Consider the following 18,860-nt stretch of genomic DNA (forward strand, 5'->3'; position numbering starts at 1 on the left):
TTTGCCATATTACTTACATACCCAATCACAAACAACCAAAGCAATTCAAATGAAGAATATAGAGCACTCACCACAAACTACTCAATATACCAAGAATTACTCAGTGAAGAATTGATCATAAATAAATCTAAGAAAATAGTGCTTCTCTCAGACAATCCACAAACAGATCAAGAGGACAAATACACTGATTGCATTATTCTATTATATAGAAGGGTGTACTATACAAGGATTTACCTGCTGCTGGAGCACCTCATCATGGTAGGACATGGCTAGGATGTCTCTCCTTGCCTAGTGCATCGCTCCAGTCCTGCACTGGTCTCCCTCTTCTTGTAGCTCAGGTTATGTTTTAGTCCCACTCTGTCCAGAGTGACAGAAAGTCCAACATATAACAGTTCAATGACTTTACAAAAGATCTTTGGCTCCAACTCTTGGCCCTCACACATCCTCAGAATCTTCATGCCACCTTCCCCAGTGAGTGGTAGGGGAATCCACTCCCCACAACCCTTTACACTGAATTTCAGTCCAGGAACCCTAGGACAGGCAGTCAAGGTTCACTCCAGGAGATTCTTTGCTGCCATCTCCCTGGACTTCTTCCTACCAAATCTGTCAGCAAACCTCTCCCTCTGCCCCTCTAAGTTCACTCTTCTTTCAGGACCAAGACTCACAGGGCTTTCCCCCTGGAATCCCCCAATAAATCCCAAATCAAAAGTATAACTTAATCCAACTTCTGATCTCTTCATGCTTGACCTTTCCCTTACACAATTACTGTGTAAGGGAAATACGCTGAACACCTCCAAGCACCCTCTCCCTGAAAGTCCAAATACTGCCCTTTTATCAGGGCTCATCACTAGAGCTTGCGCCACCCCAGTGGCTGTTCTGTGTGTCACATGTCCTCCTATCAGACTTCTCTATTCAGGAGAGGATCCCCAAAGCCAGCTTTTCACCCTAGACTTCCTTCTTGGCCCTCCCAGTGTCTCTAGTACAGAAATTGACTGCAGTCTCTCCCTACAGCCCTTTTCTTGCTTGTTTACTTCCTTTTTCTGTTGTTTTATGGTACAGCAGCCTCAGCATGTGAGACTATGACCACCACCTACTGCAGTTTATTTGACCCCATTTGCCTTGTATAAACTCATAAATATTAGTCGTCATATTTGAAAGGCCTGCTCTTCCCTTTGTTTTAGTGTATAATTCCAAATCCACAACTGGAGAGCTATGATTTGATTTCCCACAAATAAAGATTCAAATTTCTTCTAGTCCTTCCTTTTCACTCAAGTCTTTTACCCACTTTTTGACCCCATTAGTTATGCCTTGTCTACTTAATTCCCAACCGTCCCCATATATTCTTTTAGCACGCTCATCTTCACTATTTCCATTAACTTTAGCCCAAAAGGTAAATCTAATAATTTCATCCTTAAATGTATAGGCATTTCTCCAGTTGCTACCTGCAGCACCCACAAAAATGATGTAATACTTGCACCACATGTGATTCGCAGAGCTTGGGCTTGGATCGACTCTAATTTTTAAGTGTTGATTGAAAAGCTGATTTAAAGGCTTGGTATCACTAATCTATAACTGGTCTTATTAGTGTTCTATATAGCATCTGTCCCCTTCTTTCTTTCTTTCTTTTTCTCAAAGCAGAATTGACGGCATACTCTGTAGCCGCCACCAATTATAATTCCTCAATACTTAGCGGTTTATACCCACTTGCTTTGCCCTGCGTTCTTCAGGTAATGTAACAGCATCTTTTAAATAATTCAGTTCCCTGATGTTTTTACTAAATAACATAATGTATTTTTTTTTTACCATAAGGCATTCGAATTCCTCAAAAAGCTTTTTTTCTTTCCTTTTCAAAGCTTATGATATACACATAAAGTTTATTAGTGTTTTCTTCCACCTGACAGAGTGCTCCCAGTCCATCTTTGTATCTATTTATTTAAAAAATATTTTTGTTTAAGCCACAATGGCCAGTTAGTACGCTAAATAAAAGCATTTAATTAGTCCTATTCAGGCTCTGAAGTACATTATATTCCTCAACTGGAGGGCACAATTCAAAAAGTCTTCTTCCTCTTTTTTCATAAATCCATTTTTTGGCATTCCTCTTTTAATTTTTTCTCTACTAGGCTTTTGAATTCCTGTTTCGTAGGGTACTTCTACGTCTATCCTTTCATTTTTTACAACGCTCTTAGCTGCTTTGTCTGCCATTTCGTTCCCTCAGTATGCCCGGGGATCCAAGCTAAGCCTACATGTATCCCTGTCTGTACTAACTCTATTATTAGAAATATAAGTTCATTGATTAAATCATTTCTACATACTGGGATACACTTTTCTATTGCCATAAGGCTTGAGATAGAGTGAATAAAAAAGTGACAGCTGCTGTGGATCCCTTCTGCTTCAGACTTCCTGCCTTTATAGCAAACATCCAGCTCCTTCCCAGTTAGGCTTCATCTTTAATTGGGCCTGGCACACCTTCCAGATTCAACCAAGTAGCATAATTGGCCTCTCTAGCTCTAGTTCACCCTTTTAGGGCAAGTGTGTCATATATACCATCACACCAAGAGATCTTGAATTACGCCCAAGCATTAGGAGAATGGTTGGACATAAAATAGACCCGAACATACTTCACCTTTCATATGTCCCACTGTATGGGGAGATTTTGGCAAACCAATAAAGTGCCTAAAACCACTATGGCTTATTGTTAAAAGCAACCTAGTCAGCAGGTTGTAAAGTGGCCATGCAGCTTGACCAAGGCAGGAGGGGAGGGGGAGTTTTGGGGTGCCTCAGAAAGGGGAGCTTGACCCCGCATCCTTCCTCATAAGAATTGTGTTGAAGTTGCTGATACATGTATTTTAAAAGAGTAGGATATGCCCCAGGAATGTCTATTGGGGTATCAAGGCTGCAAACTCTGGAAAAAACCCACACCTGGTTAATCAATAATCAGAAGAAACTTCTTGCTTGATCATTGAAACTGCTTCCTTAAAAAGCAAAGAGTCCTGTGGCACCTTATAGACTAACAGACGTATTGGAGCATGAGCTTTCGTGGGTGAATACCCACTTCGTCGGATGCATGTACATGCTCCAATACATCTGTCAGTCTATAAGGTGCCACAGGACTCTTTGCTGCTTTTACAGATCCAGACTAACACGGCTACCCCTCTGATACTTTACTTAACAAGGTTTCTTTAAGGGACATGTCTTTCTATTACTAATGTATAAATAAGGGGAAAAAGCTTGAAATAGTTGGATTCATTTGGGGACTCTTTTGGACTCTCCCTCTGGATACATCTTGTGGTCCCCACCGGCAGACGGAAGATTTGGCCTCCGGAAGCCTGCCGCTGTGTCACTCGAAAGCCACACTCAGCTTTGGTAATTATCAAGGGTTGGGGGTGTTTTACTAATCTTGTTGCGGACGTGTGTAAGTGCTTGAGACTAAGTAAAGTTTAGCTTTAAGTGAAAGTACTCTTGCGTTGTCCTGTTTGTACCAGACATCTATTGGTCGGACGGCCATGTTTCCCCTGATTTATTTCCTGACACCTCCTCTCACAGGGTAAAAGTTACCAAGAGCTTTGGGTTGAAAGAACCCTGGGTAACACCACGGCTTGCAATACTATTGTCAGAACTTTTAAATCTGTGAGTAGCAGTGCTGTGTGTGAAAAGGAATGTAAGATCACTGAAGTTCTCAATAACACACATCTCTTGATTAAATCAATTCATTATTTATGAAAAAAATGTGGATGACAAGCATGATAGATATTGCAAACACATGCAATATCTTTTGGGGACCATATTGTATTAGGCTTATGAGTGGTTTATGACCCATTGTGTTCTACTCTATGGGGGGATGATTATGATAGATCCTATAGGAAGTAAAAAATGGGGAGGGGAGTGTAATAAGATGAGTCACTGAGACTGAAGAACTGAGACGTTCCATTCCTTGGGGTAGTTTGCAAATATTGGTTCACACTGCGATTTCCAGAGACTAAAAAACAAAGAACAGGCTGTTGATATAAAAGGATGACCTTGAATTGACTTGGGACCTTCTTTCTGGATCCATCAAATGGAAAGGATCTTCTGTCCAAATCTTGCAGAAAGGTTGGAAAAACTTTGGACTATTAAGTATCAGGGGGTAGCCGTGTTAGTCTGTATCTACAAAAACAACAAGGAGTCTGGTGGCACCTTAAAGACTAACAGATTTATTTGGGCATAAGCTTTCGTGAGTAAAAACCTCACTTCTTCGGATGCATAGAGTGAAACTCTATGCATCCGAAGAAGTGAGGTTTTTACTCACGAAAGCTTATGCCCAAATAAATCTGTTAGTCTTTAAGGTGCCACCAGACTCCTTGTTGTTTTTGGACTATTAGGGTCCCATAAGACTGATGGGAAGCTCCTGGTACATTTAGTGTGCATTTAAATCTGTTTACTGTTTCTCATATGTTTTCTCTGTGATGCTCTTACTTTAAGAATAAATGTGCTTGCTCTGAAAGAGCTGTGTGTCAACTTGTAAATTCTGGTAGAGCACCGTTCATAGAGAGCACTGTTCTCTTGGAGAGAAAGCAATGTGCAGGTGTGGGCTGTTAGGCAGTCTGGCTTGCTGGAGAAATCACATTGTAAGGCAGGGATTGGTGTAGCCTTAAAACCTTTGGTTAGTAGGGAGTAGGACAAAGGCCCCTTCCCAGAAAAAGGAGATGGCTGGAGACCTCAGACCTAACTGGCCACTCCTGGAGTGGACCAGGGAGGGGGAGGGTTATAGGTGCAGTTACCTTAAAACTGTGAAAGCAAGTATAGTATAAATACATTTCCTTATTGTTTTAATTCACTTACTCTTCCCATCAAAATTTTAGTCACATCATGAATATTTTAGGATGTACCTTTTCCTTCAGCACATACAGAATAAAGTGAGAGTGATGCATAATTTAAGGAAAGGAAAACAACTATGCATATACAGATGTTTATTAAAATCATATAATTTCAGCTAAGGAAACCCTTCATGTATATTTTCTACATAGGTCTTTTTAGATGAAATTTACATTTCCTGTGCTCCTTTACCTGAGTGGATCAAATAATTTAAAACTATGAAAATATCTTTTTTTTAAATATTTATTGGAGGGAGAAGAACTAAACACCAAGAAAAGGCAAATAAGGGAAACCGATAAAAAAATCACACTAGGGGACGGAATGCTTTAGGGGATTAGCACTAGAACAAGGAATCTTTCCTCTCTAGCTCATTGTTCTCGTTGTAACCTGCCACGACAATGGAACCTGACCGCTGACAAAGCCTGCTTTCAAGGAACAAGACTGAATGGGATAAGGACTATAGACTATGGACAATTCATGTGAAATATTGTGAGGAATTATTCCTTTGATGAGAATCATGCTGAAAGAACTGGTGTTCTCTGAGGCCTCATCTGGACTTGTTTTGAGAACTACGACTTCTGTGGATAGGTGCACAGGCTGTTTATAGATAAGGTATGCCTGCACTATTCAAAACTTAAACATTTTCCAGACAAGTCAAGGTCCTGATGTTTTTGAAGGTTTTGGATGAAGGACTCTGGGAACTCTCCATGCTTATCATGATGGCTATTTCATTAGTTAAAAGTGATTTAGTACGCAGGTAGTGTTGTAGGAAAACGATTGTTGTTGAGTATATATAGCGTCCAGTGTTATATGATGGGAGGCCTGTATTTGTCTGCTAGCAACCTGGCCCAGCTTGCATACCTGAACTCCTGGTGTCACACTAAACAAGGTCACTCTTGAAACCTGACCCTCTTCCTCCAGTTCCACTCATTCTCCTACAATAGCCAGTGGTAAACTGTGTGTGTGGGAAAGATATAAAACCCAAAGCACTACAGATGGGGATGGCTTTTGTCGGTTTATGTATTGATGTCTCTTTCCTTTGCTCTTCTTATTTTCTGCTCTAAGATGTGGATCTAGCAGGTTTCAAACCATGATGAGTCTTGGTTTTGACAACATACCATACCATCCCATACATGGTGCCTAATGGCTCATCTGAAGTTGCCTCAGCTGATTGTGCTGTTAGGAAAGTGGGAAAGTTCAGCTGGCAAAATGTTCAGCTCCCTGTCTTTCACCCTCTCCTAAACATCCATGGACAAAGGTGTTCTTACCTGCCACAGAGGGTGCCAGTTTCAGCCAGTTATAACCACTCAACAATCACCCACCCACATCTGACCAAAAGAGGATCTTTCTTCCTTTCCCTCTCATTGTCTTTGCCTGTGTTTGTTTGTTTGTCAGTGTTTGTTTGGGGAAAATTGATTTAATGAAATCACAGCTTTCTTTGAGGGAGCTGATTACACTTTGGTTACCACCTATTTAGTTTTGTCATTACAACCATTTTGATATTGCTATCAGAACCTATCAATAGCACCACTGGAACTTAACAGATATCTAACAGGAAAAATTGATTTTTGTACATTAATAATTTCCTGGCAGCCCATACATAGTTAATCAACTGGAACATGTACATCTTGTGCGATCATTCAGAAAACAGAGCCTGAGATCATGGCAAAGAAACTTAAACCATACCACTAGCCATAGGGTGCAAGCAACATCAACATTAATGTTATAACCATGACTGATCTGAGTTCAGGATCACCTGGGTTACTAGTGGCCAAAGATGGTTACCCCTACTAGCTGGACTGTATAAAATGGATAGTTGTTCCCAGTCCAGACTCTAGAGTTAACTGTGCAAAGACTTACACTGAAAATATAGCCGACACTCTTGTTGCTCATCCTATCATTGAGGACAACTGTTTAATGTATCTGCTTCCTAAATGTTGATGGATTTAGCCTCACAACACCCCTGTGAGATGGGGAAATATTATTAGCCCCCTTTTACTGAGGCACAGAGATATTAAATGACTTGCTCAAGATCACAGTCAGGAATAAGGCTCTTCAGCTCTGATTGCTCAAGAATAAGGCCCTGCACCTGCCCTGCTCAGTGTCCTGACAGCCTGCTGAGAATAGCTGGGCTGCATCACCTAGACTGCCTGATGGAACACCTTGCCTGATTGGCTAGGGAAGCTAGCAGGTTTGGTTTTGAGTAGAGCAGCAACAGCTTGCAGGCTGCTCAAAAGCATTTGCCTATGGTTGGGATAACTCATGCTTGTTTCCAGTCTTGCTCCTGCCCTTATTCTCTCCAGGTAATTTGATTCTCACCCTCAGTTCTGCTTCCTGATTTCGGCTCTGATCCTTGACTCCGGCCTCTGACTCTGGTTCTGACCCTGGGATCTAACTTCTAGCTCTATCCTTTGGTTCTGGCATCTCAGCTCCAAATCCTGGTTTGAGACACCAGCTGTGACCCTTGGCTCTGACCACTGGGCTACTGACTCTGGTTCTGACAAATCACACACAGTAGCTGTGGCAGAACTGGGAATTGAACCCAGATCTCCCAAACTTTGGCCCACCTTAAACACATGATAGCAAATAAGTATCAGAGTAGCACTGTATTACACACCAGTTCAATGCTTTCTGTTGGGATACATGTATACATTTTGTTTCTGGCAGAGTGGATTGAGATTGAAAATATAGGAAGATGGGATTGAGCTAGAAAAAAACTGAACTAATAAATTAGACAAGCATGACGGCCCAGATAACATTTTCTTCTCCCTAGCATTCTCGCTAGAGCTGGTCAGAAATTTCCCATCAAAATGATTTTTTTCCATGGAAAAAGCATTTTCTACAATTTTGAAATTGCCTATAGGAAAAAAATGATTTTGCCAAAATGTTCCTATTTTTGTTGAGGAAGTCGAAATGAAATATCTTATTTTGGGTCGATTTGGCCTAAACTAAAATATTTGGCATGTTGAAATCATTTGAAATTTTTGTATCCAGTCAGTTTAACATTACACTGCATTCTGGCCTGTGATGCACCACTGGAGCTGTAATCAGGCGTCTCATGGTCCCTGGCAATTTTGTGCTGCTGCAGAATGGATGCCAGCATCTGCATCAAGACAAAAAGTTATAATTATGAGTGTTTGATTATTACTTAAGAAGTCAGTGTTATTCTGTGATTTGTAAATTCCATGGGTTTTAGAACATCTGCCCTTGGATATAATCCAGCTCGCACCACAAATGTGTAACAGTTGATATTTACAGGGTTTATTACACTCTGTCAATTCTCCTTTGCACCTTCCTCCCACTCACCCTCCAGCTAGTCATCATCCTGCTGGAAATCATCGAGTACATCATTTCCCTACTGTTGCCTTCCTCCTCATTTTCTCATCTGAATTAATCAGTGCTGATCATTTTAAATTAATCCAGTGATGCACAATCTTTAACACTTTGGGCCAGATTCTCTATAGTACTTTGTGCTGTCATTTACGTCAGTACAGAGTGAGTCTGAAGTGTTGTCAGGTCAGTATGGCAGTATTTCACACCTAGTTTTCACTGTGGTAAATGGCCAACAAGCTGTAGTGTAATGAAGAATCAAGCTCATTCTTTGTCCCTACCAAGTTTTGTTTTATTTTTGTATTGACTACTAGACTTGGGACCTTTCATTGGATGTGTTATAGTTAGACCTAACAGTGAAGGAGATAGCTTCCCCTGTATCTTGTATTTCTTCCTGTTGGGTGGTGACTTTATTATTCTGGTTTCAGAGTAGCAGCCGTGTTAGTCTGTATCCGCAAAAAGAAGAACAGGAGTACTTGTGGCACCTTAGAGACTAACAAATTTATTAGAGCATAAGCTTTCGTGGACTACAGCCCACTTCTTCGGATGCATATTATTTATTATTCTGGCAATAAACAGGAACAAACAAAAGTGAGGCTCTGAAATCGGTGAGTACAGAGCACCCAAACATTTAAGGAGCAGATCATCACATTCCTCCACCCAATTTTAAAATACCTTCCTAATATATATATACAATCATCATTTACGTGGCTAACAAAGAAACACTAAACAACATAACTAAAACCTGTGGATGAAATACCGCAAACTCTCAAGTTGCAAAGAATTATTCCGCCCCAGAATAGCAACTCACTAGCTAAACAATTTATAAAATTTATGCACACCACTGGTTTTCACACTTTCTTGGGATAATGTGGTGATGCTGGTGCCACGCCGTCGTATACAACAGGAACAGTTCATAGTAAGAAATCAACTGGATTTGATACCAAAGTTTCTTCTATTAAGTCGTCAAAAGTACTCATTGTAATGGGAGGATCAGAGGAACAGAAAATCCTGCTGGAACATCCTCTAGTATTTGTCCAGGCTGCAACTGATCCATATATCATTTCCAAAAGTACCAACAGGTTCCATGCATTTTCCAAGTTTTCCATTTCACTCCACAACCATAGTAGCGAGTTCGCACTAAGTCACACTTTGAAAGAAAGAGAAGTCTCACATTGATGCTCAGTCTGCAGAGCGAGGCAAGGTCAGGACATAGCAGGTGTAAACAAGTAATCAAAGACTGCTTCTAATAGAGTTTCAGGTGACTCCTGAGTAGTAGTCCATTGTGTGTTCCTGTAGACAAGACGACATTGTCCAGTTTCTGATGACTCAAAATAGACTCGTTAGCTTGTAAGACATACTTAAGTGTTTGCACAAAGTGTTCCGCTAGCCTGTTTGCAGTAGGATGACAGGAAGTAGAATGAATATACTGAATTCCACTTGAAGCAAAGACCCTGTGAAACTCTTCTGAACAGAATTGAGGTCCATTGTCACTCACCAACTGTAACATTAGACCAAACTGGCTTAAGGAAATACCAAGATATCCAATGGTCTTGGTAACTGTACTAGAAGTCATTCTGAAAATTTCTGGCCATTTCGAATGGGTGCCAGCTTCAATCAGAAACATATAACCTTCGAATGGTCTGGCAGAGTCTACACTGATGTGTGTCCGAGGATTCTGGGGCCATGACCAAAAGGTGTACACAAGCTGGGCCAGGATCATGCTGAATTTGCTGAAATGTAGTACAGCACTTTGCTTTCCTCTCAATGGCACTGTCGATCCTGCCCACTAGATATGATTAGGCCTTCATCTGTTCACTGCCCAAATGACAATTGTGAAGAGCCTTCAAAACATGAGATTGAAGTGACGTTGGAATGATCATTCACATTCCCTAAAAGATGCAACCCTGATTCACAGATAATTCAGGTTGAACATGGCACATTGTGTAAACTGGGGGGGAAGGGCCCCGGAGTGACACGTGAGGGTTGGCGACAAGACCCACCGGTGGCGGTGAGTGCCGTAATGATGTCCCGAATTAGGATCCAGCACAGTAGCCTGTAAGACCATTCCCTTTGTACGAGAAAGTACATAATCCTTAGTGGTTTATTTATTGCTGTCTTTGCTATTGATGGGAAACCTATCCTTCAAATTTAGATAAAACTCTTCAGCTGAAGTTTCCTTGGGTTGATGGGAGCTTGGGCATAGCAGGCGTGACTGTCCATCAGCATTGCTATGCTAAGTCTCTCTACAGAATTGAATAGTATAGGAATTAGCTGAAAGCAGCAATGGCTGTCACTGCATACATGGCAATCAACTGCTAATGACAGAATGATTAACATGTTGCTCCTCTGTCCAAATTCTTTTCCAAAAACTTTGAAGTATCTGTCCAGTATTTTCTTGAAGGTTTTGAGGTGCTTTTGTGATCACCTTGAGCTTCCCTTTGCCAACTCCTGCCAAATACAAATGGATAATTTCCTCCAATCATGTACCAGGTTAAAATGAATGATTGTCCCTCTAGCTGAACTTTCACCTGGAGTATCCCTTTTGGGACTAAATTTTCTAACTAAGTCTTCAAAACTGTGGAGTCTTCTTCCAAAGGAACTTGTGACAATGTCTGGTGATAAATAGATGCAGAAACCATTCTTGTAGGAACTCCCTTGATCAGATGACATCTCTTACTCCAGCTTTCAATAACATATTTAATCCCAGTTCTTGGTCAGTGTCAGTAAAGCTCTTTCTTTTTCCACATTATGAATTCCCTACTTCCATCCTTTCTTAGGTTCAGTCTTCATAGGTGTCATCTTGGATGGAAGGTTATGCTGTGTTGATAGATGCTGAACTGTTCAACAGCTCACAGAGATGTGTCCTTTCTTCGGACATTTCTGGCAAAAGACTTGTTGTGCCCAGAAATCCTTTTCATCCTGCATAGTTGGTGCACATCATAGAAATTTCTTGAATCAAGAGGTTTACTTATCAGTTCACACTAAAGTCCAGATAATTTTTCTCTACAATATCCATGGCAATAGCTATCTTAACAGACTTTAAGAATGTAAGTAGTGATGCAGTCAGTAACTTATTTCAGATCTGGTTGTGTAATCAAGAGACAAATTGGTCACACAGGGCAGCACGTAATGTTTGTCTGAACTGACAATGCTCTGACAGCTTCTTCAGAGCAGCAACAAACTGTGCTTCCCTGATGCCGCTGATGGAACCAATATGGGGTAGGTCCCTGCATTATTGCAATAATTGCTGCATGCATGGCATTTATGGACATAGTTGGAGACAACAGGTTATACAGCAGTCCACATGCCTTAGGCTTTGGCCCAATCACTGTTAGCAAGGTTGAAAATCACTGTCCATCTGAAATGGACTTGCAGGCTACAAATTGCTGAAAACATTCAAGGCATGCCAGTCATGGTTCACAGTTTAGGTCAAAATCACCAATATTGCCCACAAAAGACACAATTTATCTTCTCTCCTGTTGGACTTCACATAGGGTGACCAGATGTCCCAATTTTATAGGGACGGTCCCGATTTTTGGGTCTTTTTCTTATATAGGCTCCTATTACCCCCCACCCCTGTCCCGGTTTTTCACATTTGCTGTCTGGTCACCCTAACTCACCTTCCTGGACCTCTTCTGCACGGAAACTTTTTTTCCCCCTGTCTGCCTTGAATTCCCTCTGCTGGCTGTAGGCTTACACTGCAGGCTACAGATTCCCTTGGGCCTTTAAATATGACATGATGCATAAAATCTGCTCTTCGTGAATCAATCAATGCTCAAATAAATGTGTTAGTCTCTAAGGTGCCACAAGTACTCCTGTTCTTTTTGCAGATACAGACTAACATGGCTGCTACTCTGAAACCAATCAATGCTTGCCTTCTCAATTCTTTTTTCTTACATTCTATGGGCTGAATTCAATTTTTGGTTACATTTGCATAAGTAGGAATTAATTCTATTGAATTCAAGGAGAGAGCAGACTATGGCCCAGCACTGCACTCTTGGAGATAGGCTAATGCTTGCTCCTATCCACTCCTCTTCCAATCAGTCTCCCTGGTGGGAAAACAAAAAACAAAACAAAAAAACAATTATTGTATAAAAACAATGCACAAAGATACAACTGTGTCAAGCAGCCATCTCCTTTGAAGCATTGTCCGAATGATTAACTTGCTCTCTTGGCTTGTATCAGATAACTTTTTAGGTGGGTCAGCAGCACGATGTGTAGCTAACTATGTGAAAGCTGTGGTCTGTTTAAGCCATGATAGCTATTCAGGTTCAGCGGTGCAGTGAGTTAATGCACTAGCTGGCCTTTTACCCCCGGGAGCCATGTTCCAATCCATATAAGGTCAAACGGTGTTTGAGAGTTTCAGACTAAACCCTTGTGGATTGTTTGACCCTATCATCAAAAACAAAACAGAGTTTGGTACAATTGAGTGGAAAAGCAGGCCCTAGATTGAATTCTCAGGGGATAAGCGGCATCACTAGCCTGGGAAGAAGTGCATTGACACTAGAGCTGGGTGAATAACTGATTTTTTTGGTTCCCCGGCAGTTCCGAAAAAAAGAAACAAAAATCTGTTTGGATTGAACTGAAATTCAAAGTAAGTAAAGGGATAGATTCACAAAACCACCAGAAGAGGAGCTTCTGCTGCCTCTATTATACCCAATAGCTAGATTCAGGGCTGGCTCCAGGCATCAGCTTAGCAAGCAGGTGTTTGGGGCGGCCACTTGGGAGCGAGGCGGCTTGTTCAGGTATTTCGGTGGCAATTCAGCGGAGGGTCCCTCACTCCCGCTCTGAGTGAAGGACCTCCCGCTGAATTGCCGCAGATCACGATTGCGGGGGGGGGGGGGGGGAATTGCCTAGGATAACATATACGTTAATGGATATTAATGCTGTGCTTTTTAAAAAAAAAGCTGCTACATTTCTGGCATCCTTCCCTCTTCCCCACCGAGTATCTGGTGAATGGGTTGTGTGCATGGACTCCCTAGTAAAGGGTAGGGCATTTGCACCACCTCAACAGGGCACTACACCTTAAAGGCAAAAAAGCTCTGGAGATCACAAATTAGAGGAAGGCAGGTGATTTATTGCACCTGGTTAAAGGATGTAGCATAGTCCCTGTATCTGACTAGACCTACCTGTACCTAAATTTAACTCCCTACCTACTGGTTCTTAGAGAGAGCATTGAGGGTGCAGCCCTGGGTTACTGGAAGGGGTAGGGGAGGGCTGAAATGTTCATTGAGTCAATCTGCATCCCAACCCTTTTGAACTTTGCCAATTTCTAATTTATGGCATGAGTAATAGGAGGGGTAGCACTGTCTAAATTACTGCAACAGACACCAGGGATAATATACCATCATGTTGTCTCCTGCCCTGCTATTAAGCCATGACATCTCTCTTGAGTGAGCAAGTATACGTACTCCAGGCTACGTATTCTGTGCCTCTTCTCAAATATCCCCGCAGCCTGAGGCTGACCCAGAACTATCTGATGCGGTTTGCAGATGCAGAATTTATTCCATTGACCTTGGTGTGCTTCTACTAATGGTGCAGTCCAGCTGGGTGAAACGACAGCTCAGTGGCTGGTGGCAGTGGTTTGCTTGAAGCGAGAGGAATACTTTGGTAGCATATACAAAGCCCTGGAGGGTTAGCAGTGAGTCTGACTCCTGGCTTTGGATAGCATTCAGAAGAGCGGAAAGAGAAGATTCAGCTGTGATTACTGCGCCTGCATTTGTTGAAACTGCTGTCCTTGGGCCTCCCCTCCGTTGCACCAACCACCAGTGCTTTTGCCTTCTAGACACGTAATGGGATGGAAATGTTTCAGGGGACTAATTGCTGCGATAGTGAGGTTCAATTCTTACCCTCTGATTTAGTTCTCTGCTTAGTTCTTCCCTCTAGGTCATGGTTGTCATTATATTGACCCTCGTGATGCCTTAGTCCAAAACTTTCCACTTCAATTTTGTTTCCCTTTCCACTCAAATAGACAAAACAATGATTTAGCAAGATAGCCCTAAATGCAGATTCATTGCTTATACCCTCCTAGGCTCTAGTATTTCTCCCTGTGTGCTCAACCCTTTATGAGAGCTGCCTTGCTCTGGGAATGCTGAGAAAAGCTTATGTACACTAGGAAGGATTTAGAGAACCAGTGCTGAGAGAATAACCTACCAGTGAGTCTGAGTCTCTCTCTCAAAAAGTCAAAAAGAGACAAAATGTTCTTAATAGTATGGCAACACTTTTCACTGTCCATTGTTGCATTTGGCTCTGCTCATCTGGGTTTCATCTAGAAGTGAAGAATGGGCCTGCACCCATAACTACCTTAAGCACACCAACTTGCATGAGTAAGGTGAGCAAGACTTGGTCCATCCTGTGAGAATGGCCCAGTGCTTTATTTTTTGCCCAAATCTTATTGGGAATCTTGAAAGCTGCTGCTTATAAAATGTCCGGTGCAGCTTTAAGGGGCCACATTCTGCTCAGTTACACCAGTGTAAATCTGGAATAATTCCAGAGACCTTTCTGTCCCTTCCTTTTCACACTCCCCATCTTTGCCTTGTTTAAGTTTGAAACAAACTCTGTCCTGTTTGCATAGCCAGCATTCTTGCTTCTTCCAAACCCCTCCTAAGGTCTCTCTTTCAATACATCAATTACCCATAAATCAACTATGTATTTAATGGAACAATCAAGATGCATATGGGTCCAAACTGAATAACTGCATGATCTTATTGTAACTGCAGTGCTTGGTTTTGTTGTTTTGCCATGACTAGAACTTGCCCAAAGGTCCTTGGGAATGGGAATATACCTTCCTGTTAACGTACCATGACATACTTAGCTAGAGCTGTTCAAAACTTACTGGCTTGAATGTTTTTTAATTTTTAGCACCTTTTTGAAAATGGACACTTATGTTTTGATTTCTCCATTTTTCCAATGAAAAAGTATCACTTTCATTGTGTGGGGGTCTCTTTCTTTTCCCCTTTGCCTGTCTCGATGGGGTAGCTTAGTTCCATCATAATATTTTCATTTAAAAACAAAACCTAAGAACAGTTTTGATTTTACAACTTAAAATTGTAGGAAATTTCTGACATTAAAGGGCAAAATAATAAATTTCTGCAAGGCATCTTCTAAGAATTCAATGTTTTGAAGAGGTTTTAAAATGGATTGATTTTAAAACATGCCAAGTTTTGGTAACTAAGTCACTTTTTGACCAGTTCTCTCCCTCGCACACTAGCCATTTTTTCACAGCACTTAAAATGAACTGCATTGCTTCGGACTTACCTCACTTAGCTGAGAATGGACTCTGGCTCCTGAATTTTCTTGCTGCTTTTCTAAACCAAACTAACTAGATTCCAATTCTACAAATACTTGGGCACATGCTTTGCTATAGATGCTGACTGGTCCCATTAATTTCTCAGTGCAGCCTCATTGTGCATAAAGTCAAACCCAGGTAGATCTTTGCAGAATTAGGGCCTTGTATTTTACTTGAATCTGTCCTTCCCTGAGTCAATTCCCAAGGAAATATCCAACTGATTTCACTGTGCACCTGAACAAGCCTGGGATTCAGACACTCTTTTCCTCCAACGGCCAAACAGTTGGTTGGCTGTACTTGCTTTATGTATGCAGTGAAACTGTTTTAATCTGTGCAGTTTTGTTCAATCTCTTCTGTACTGTACTAAGTCCACTGGAAACAGGCATGACAAATTCAAATTAGAAATTAGCCACAATTTATTAAATTATAATGAAAGTAAATGTTGACTAACCATTGTACCTCTGAAGAGAAATGGCGCTTTCACTATGTCTTGAGGTCTTCAAATTAAGACTGTGTTTTTGGAAGATATAGTTTAGCCAGCACAAGCTATGGAGTACTCACTAAGTGAAATTCCATGGCCTCTGGTAGATAGAAGGTCAGACTAACTCGTCTAATGATCTCTTCTTGTCTTTAAATCTATCTAAAATATATCGTGCTACATACCGAGAATACTGCAAGACCTCATTACTCAATAGAGAGAATCTTTCAAAAGGAAGTAATTTCTCATCACCTTAAAATGATCAGGTGAAAAATGTCAGTTTCACATGACTTGCATCTCTATTAACAGAAACTCTTATTCCACTGTAACAGGGAGTTTGATCCCTGCTAATTTAAACTCGATTATAATTACCTTCCTTCTAACAACATCTTTGTGTCATTGTTCTTGTTTTATCAAATGTAGTAGAAAATGCAGTGGTACTTAGAGAAGTAAAAATAAAATGACTCTAATGATTTTAATCGTGGTAACTTGTTCTTTTTTACGATCTGAATAAAATAGCCCGTATAAGGTAATATATTTGATTTATTTTGTCCTAGGCCTGGTTTATTATGCTGGCTATAAAAGTATCAAATACTTACAACAAACAATTTTTATGGAACTTATTACCACAAATAACTTCTAAATTGTTAGTTCAGGCAATTAAAATAATAAATAAAAACCCCACAATGTATCTCAGAGCAAAGTCTCTGCCTTCTAGAGAAGGATGGGAACTAATGTTTTCTATATACCTATGTAACCCACACACCTCCTGGGTGTGGTGTTCTGTCCCATCTAGTGGCACTGAGATCACTTAGAGAGAGATATAAAATGAGTTTGCTCTACCGCCTTAGCTAACAGCCAGTTGGCTTTTAGCTCATGTGGTAGAGGCTCATGCACTAAGCTCCCAGGATCAATCCTGCCCGACGACAACCGGGATCTGTCGGCATTACACCCATATTTGCACAACTAGTGACAGGATGTTGACATATCGCCACTGGCTAACCAACTTTATAGATTAATAGCCTAAGGCCAGAAGGGTCTACTACAATCATCTGGTCCAACCTCCTGAATAACAGAGGCCGTAGAATCTTGTCCAGTAATCCACACAGTGGAACAAATCCTTCCCTAACTCCATAAATCCCTGATACAGCAAAGCACTTGGGTCCAGATCCCCAAAAGTTCTTGGGTTTTGTGATATTGAGAGTATGTCTACACTAGAAAAGCTACAGCTGCAGCTGTGCCACTCAAAGAAACTGTGAAACCACCTGTAGTGTAGACGTTTACTACAGCACCAGGAGGGGTTCTTCTGTCTCTGTATTAAATTCACCTCTCAGAGGTGGTAGTGAGGTCAATGGAAGAATTCTTCCATTGGCCTACTGGTGTATATGCTGAGGCTTACATCTGCTTAACTATATCTCTCAGTGCGTGTGAATTTTCATACCCATGAAAAATGTAGCTATGCCAACATACCTTTATAGTCTAGACCAGCCCTGAGTGTCACACTGCCTAACTTTTAGGTGCCCTAGAAAATCACTGGACTCTACAGAGCCCGAGTTAGGTTCAGTAATCAATGGCTGGGGAGAAATAGGCACCTGGGAACAGGATCCACAAATGCCAGCATGCTAGAGGTGGAGCTGGCTAAGCTAGCCAATGGGAGATTCTAATGAGGAGCATGTTCTAACCCTCTCTGGGATTTAGTGCCTAAATCCAGGCTGCAGGGAAGCACTTATCCTTGATGATGCTCCTCAGCCAGGAATCCCTCCCCTGGAGTTAGGCATCTAAACCATTCTTGCAAGAAATGGGGTACGTGCCTGCCTAACCCCTCACAAAATGGCTGGAGGGGAAGAGAAGAAGGCATCCCCTGTAACCTGATTTCAGTCCCTCTAAATGGTTAATAAAAGGGGAGCAGAACACTAAAGACCTATTCCGCTGGCTCTAGTGCATGTATAAAATAGCATTTCTAATGACAAAAATTCCCCAAAACTTACAATTGCAGCCCTAATTTCACCCTCAGACACATCTATATAGGAACCAGTGAAGTCAAGAGAAACCACAAATAAATCTCCGATGGCAGAATTTAGTTCTAAATCTGTAATTAGTGCAGACCGGATCAGGAATCGCAGCCTGCAGCAGACTCAGCTTCTGGGCACCCTAACTAGTGCAGCTGGCCTGTAAACAGCTGCCTAACTGGCTACACGGCCTGATTGGTTGGAAAAGTCAGAAGACAGGCTCTTAAGTCCAATTGCTGCTCAAAGCCTTTCTCCACAGCTGCAACAGTGCTGGTGCCTGTTCCTGCCTTGGGCCCTGCCTTGCTTCACTCCGTGAAATCCAGTTCTGACACTCAGCTTCAGCTCCTAACTCCAGCTGTGACCTTGGCTGTGGCATCTGGGCTCTGACCCTGGACTCCAAAATGCTGGTTATCAACTCCTGCTCTGGCCATTAGGGGTGACTGCCCATGTCCTTGTTGCTAACAGGTTGCAATATAAAAACCAGTTTCTGATTTTGGGTCCCATGGCATAAATCTGAAATGCCTCTGCGGCAAATAGATCCAGATTTATACCAGTGTACCCGAGAGAGGAATCTGGCCATGGAACTCTACTTACATTTTAAGTTTATGATGACACCTTGATTCATTCAAATTATATAGGCAAAAAGACTGGCTTAAAGGTCAAAGCAGTTTCAAAGTGTTTACCTTCTCATCTTCAAAAAGATGTATTTTAATTAAAAAATATTGGATGTTTGATAGTGTAGTGCTGGAATACAGCTTCATGCTAAATGAAAATAGGACTCTGAGCTGGATTTCTCTGGTATGTCGACAGTGCAATAAAACACCGGCAACTGGCCCAAGTCAGCTGACGCTGGCTCATGGGGCAATACAATTGCCATGTAGAGGTTGGGACTTGAGCTGGA

This window comes from Malaclemys terrapin, chromosome 5, assembly GCF_027887155.1.
Source record: "Malaclemys terrapin pileata isolate rMalTer1 chromosome 5, rMalTer1.hap1, whole genome shotgun sequence".
NCBI lineage: Eukaryota > Metazoa > Chordata > Testudines > Emydidae > Malaclemys > Malaclemys terrapin.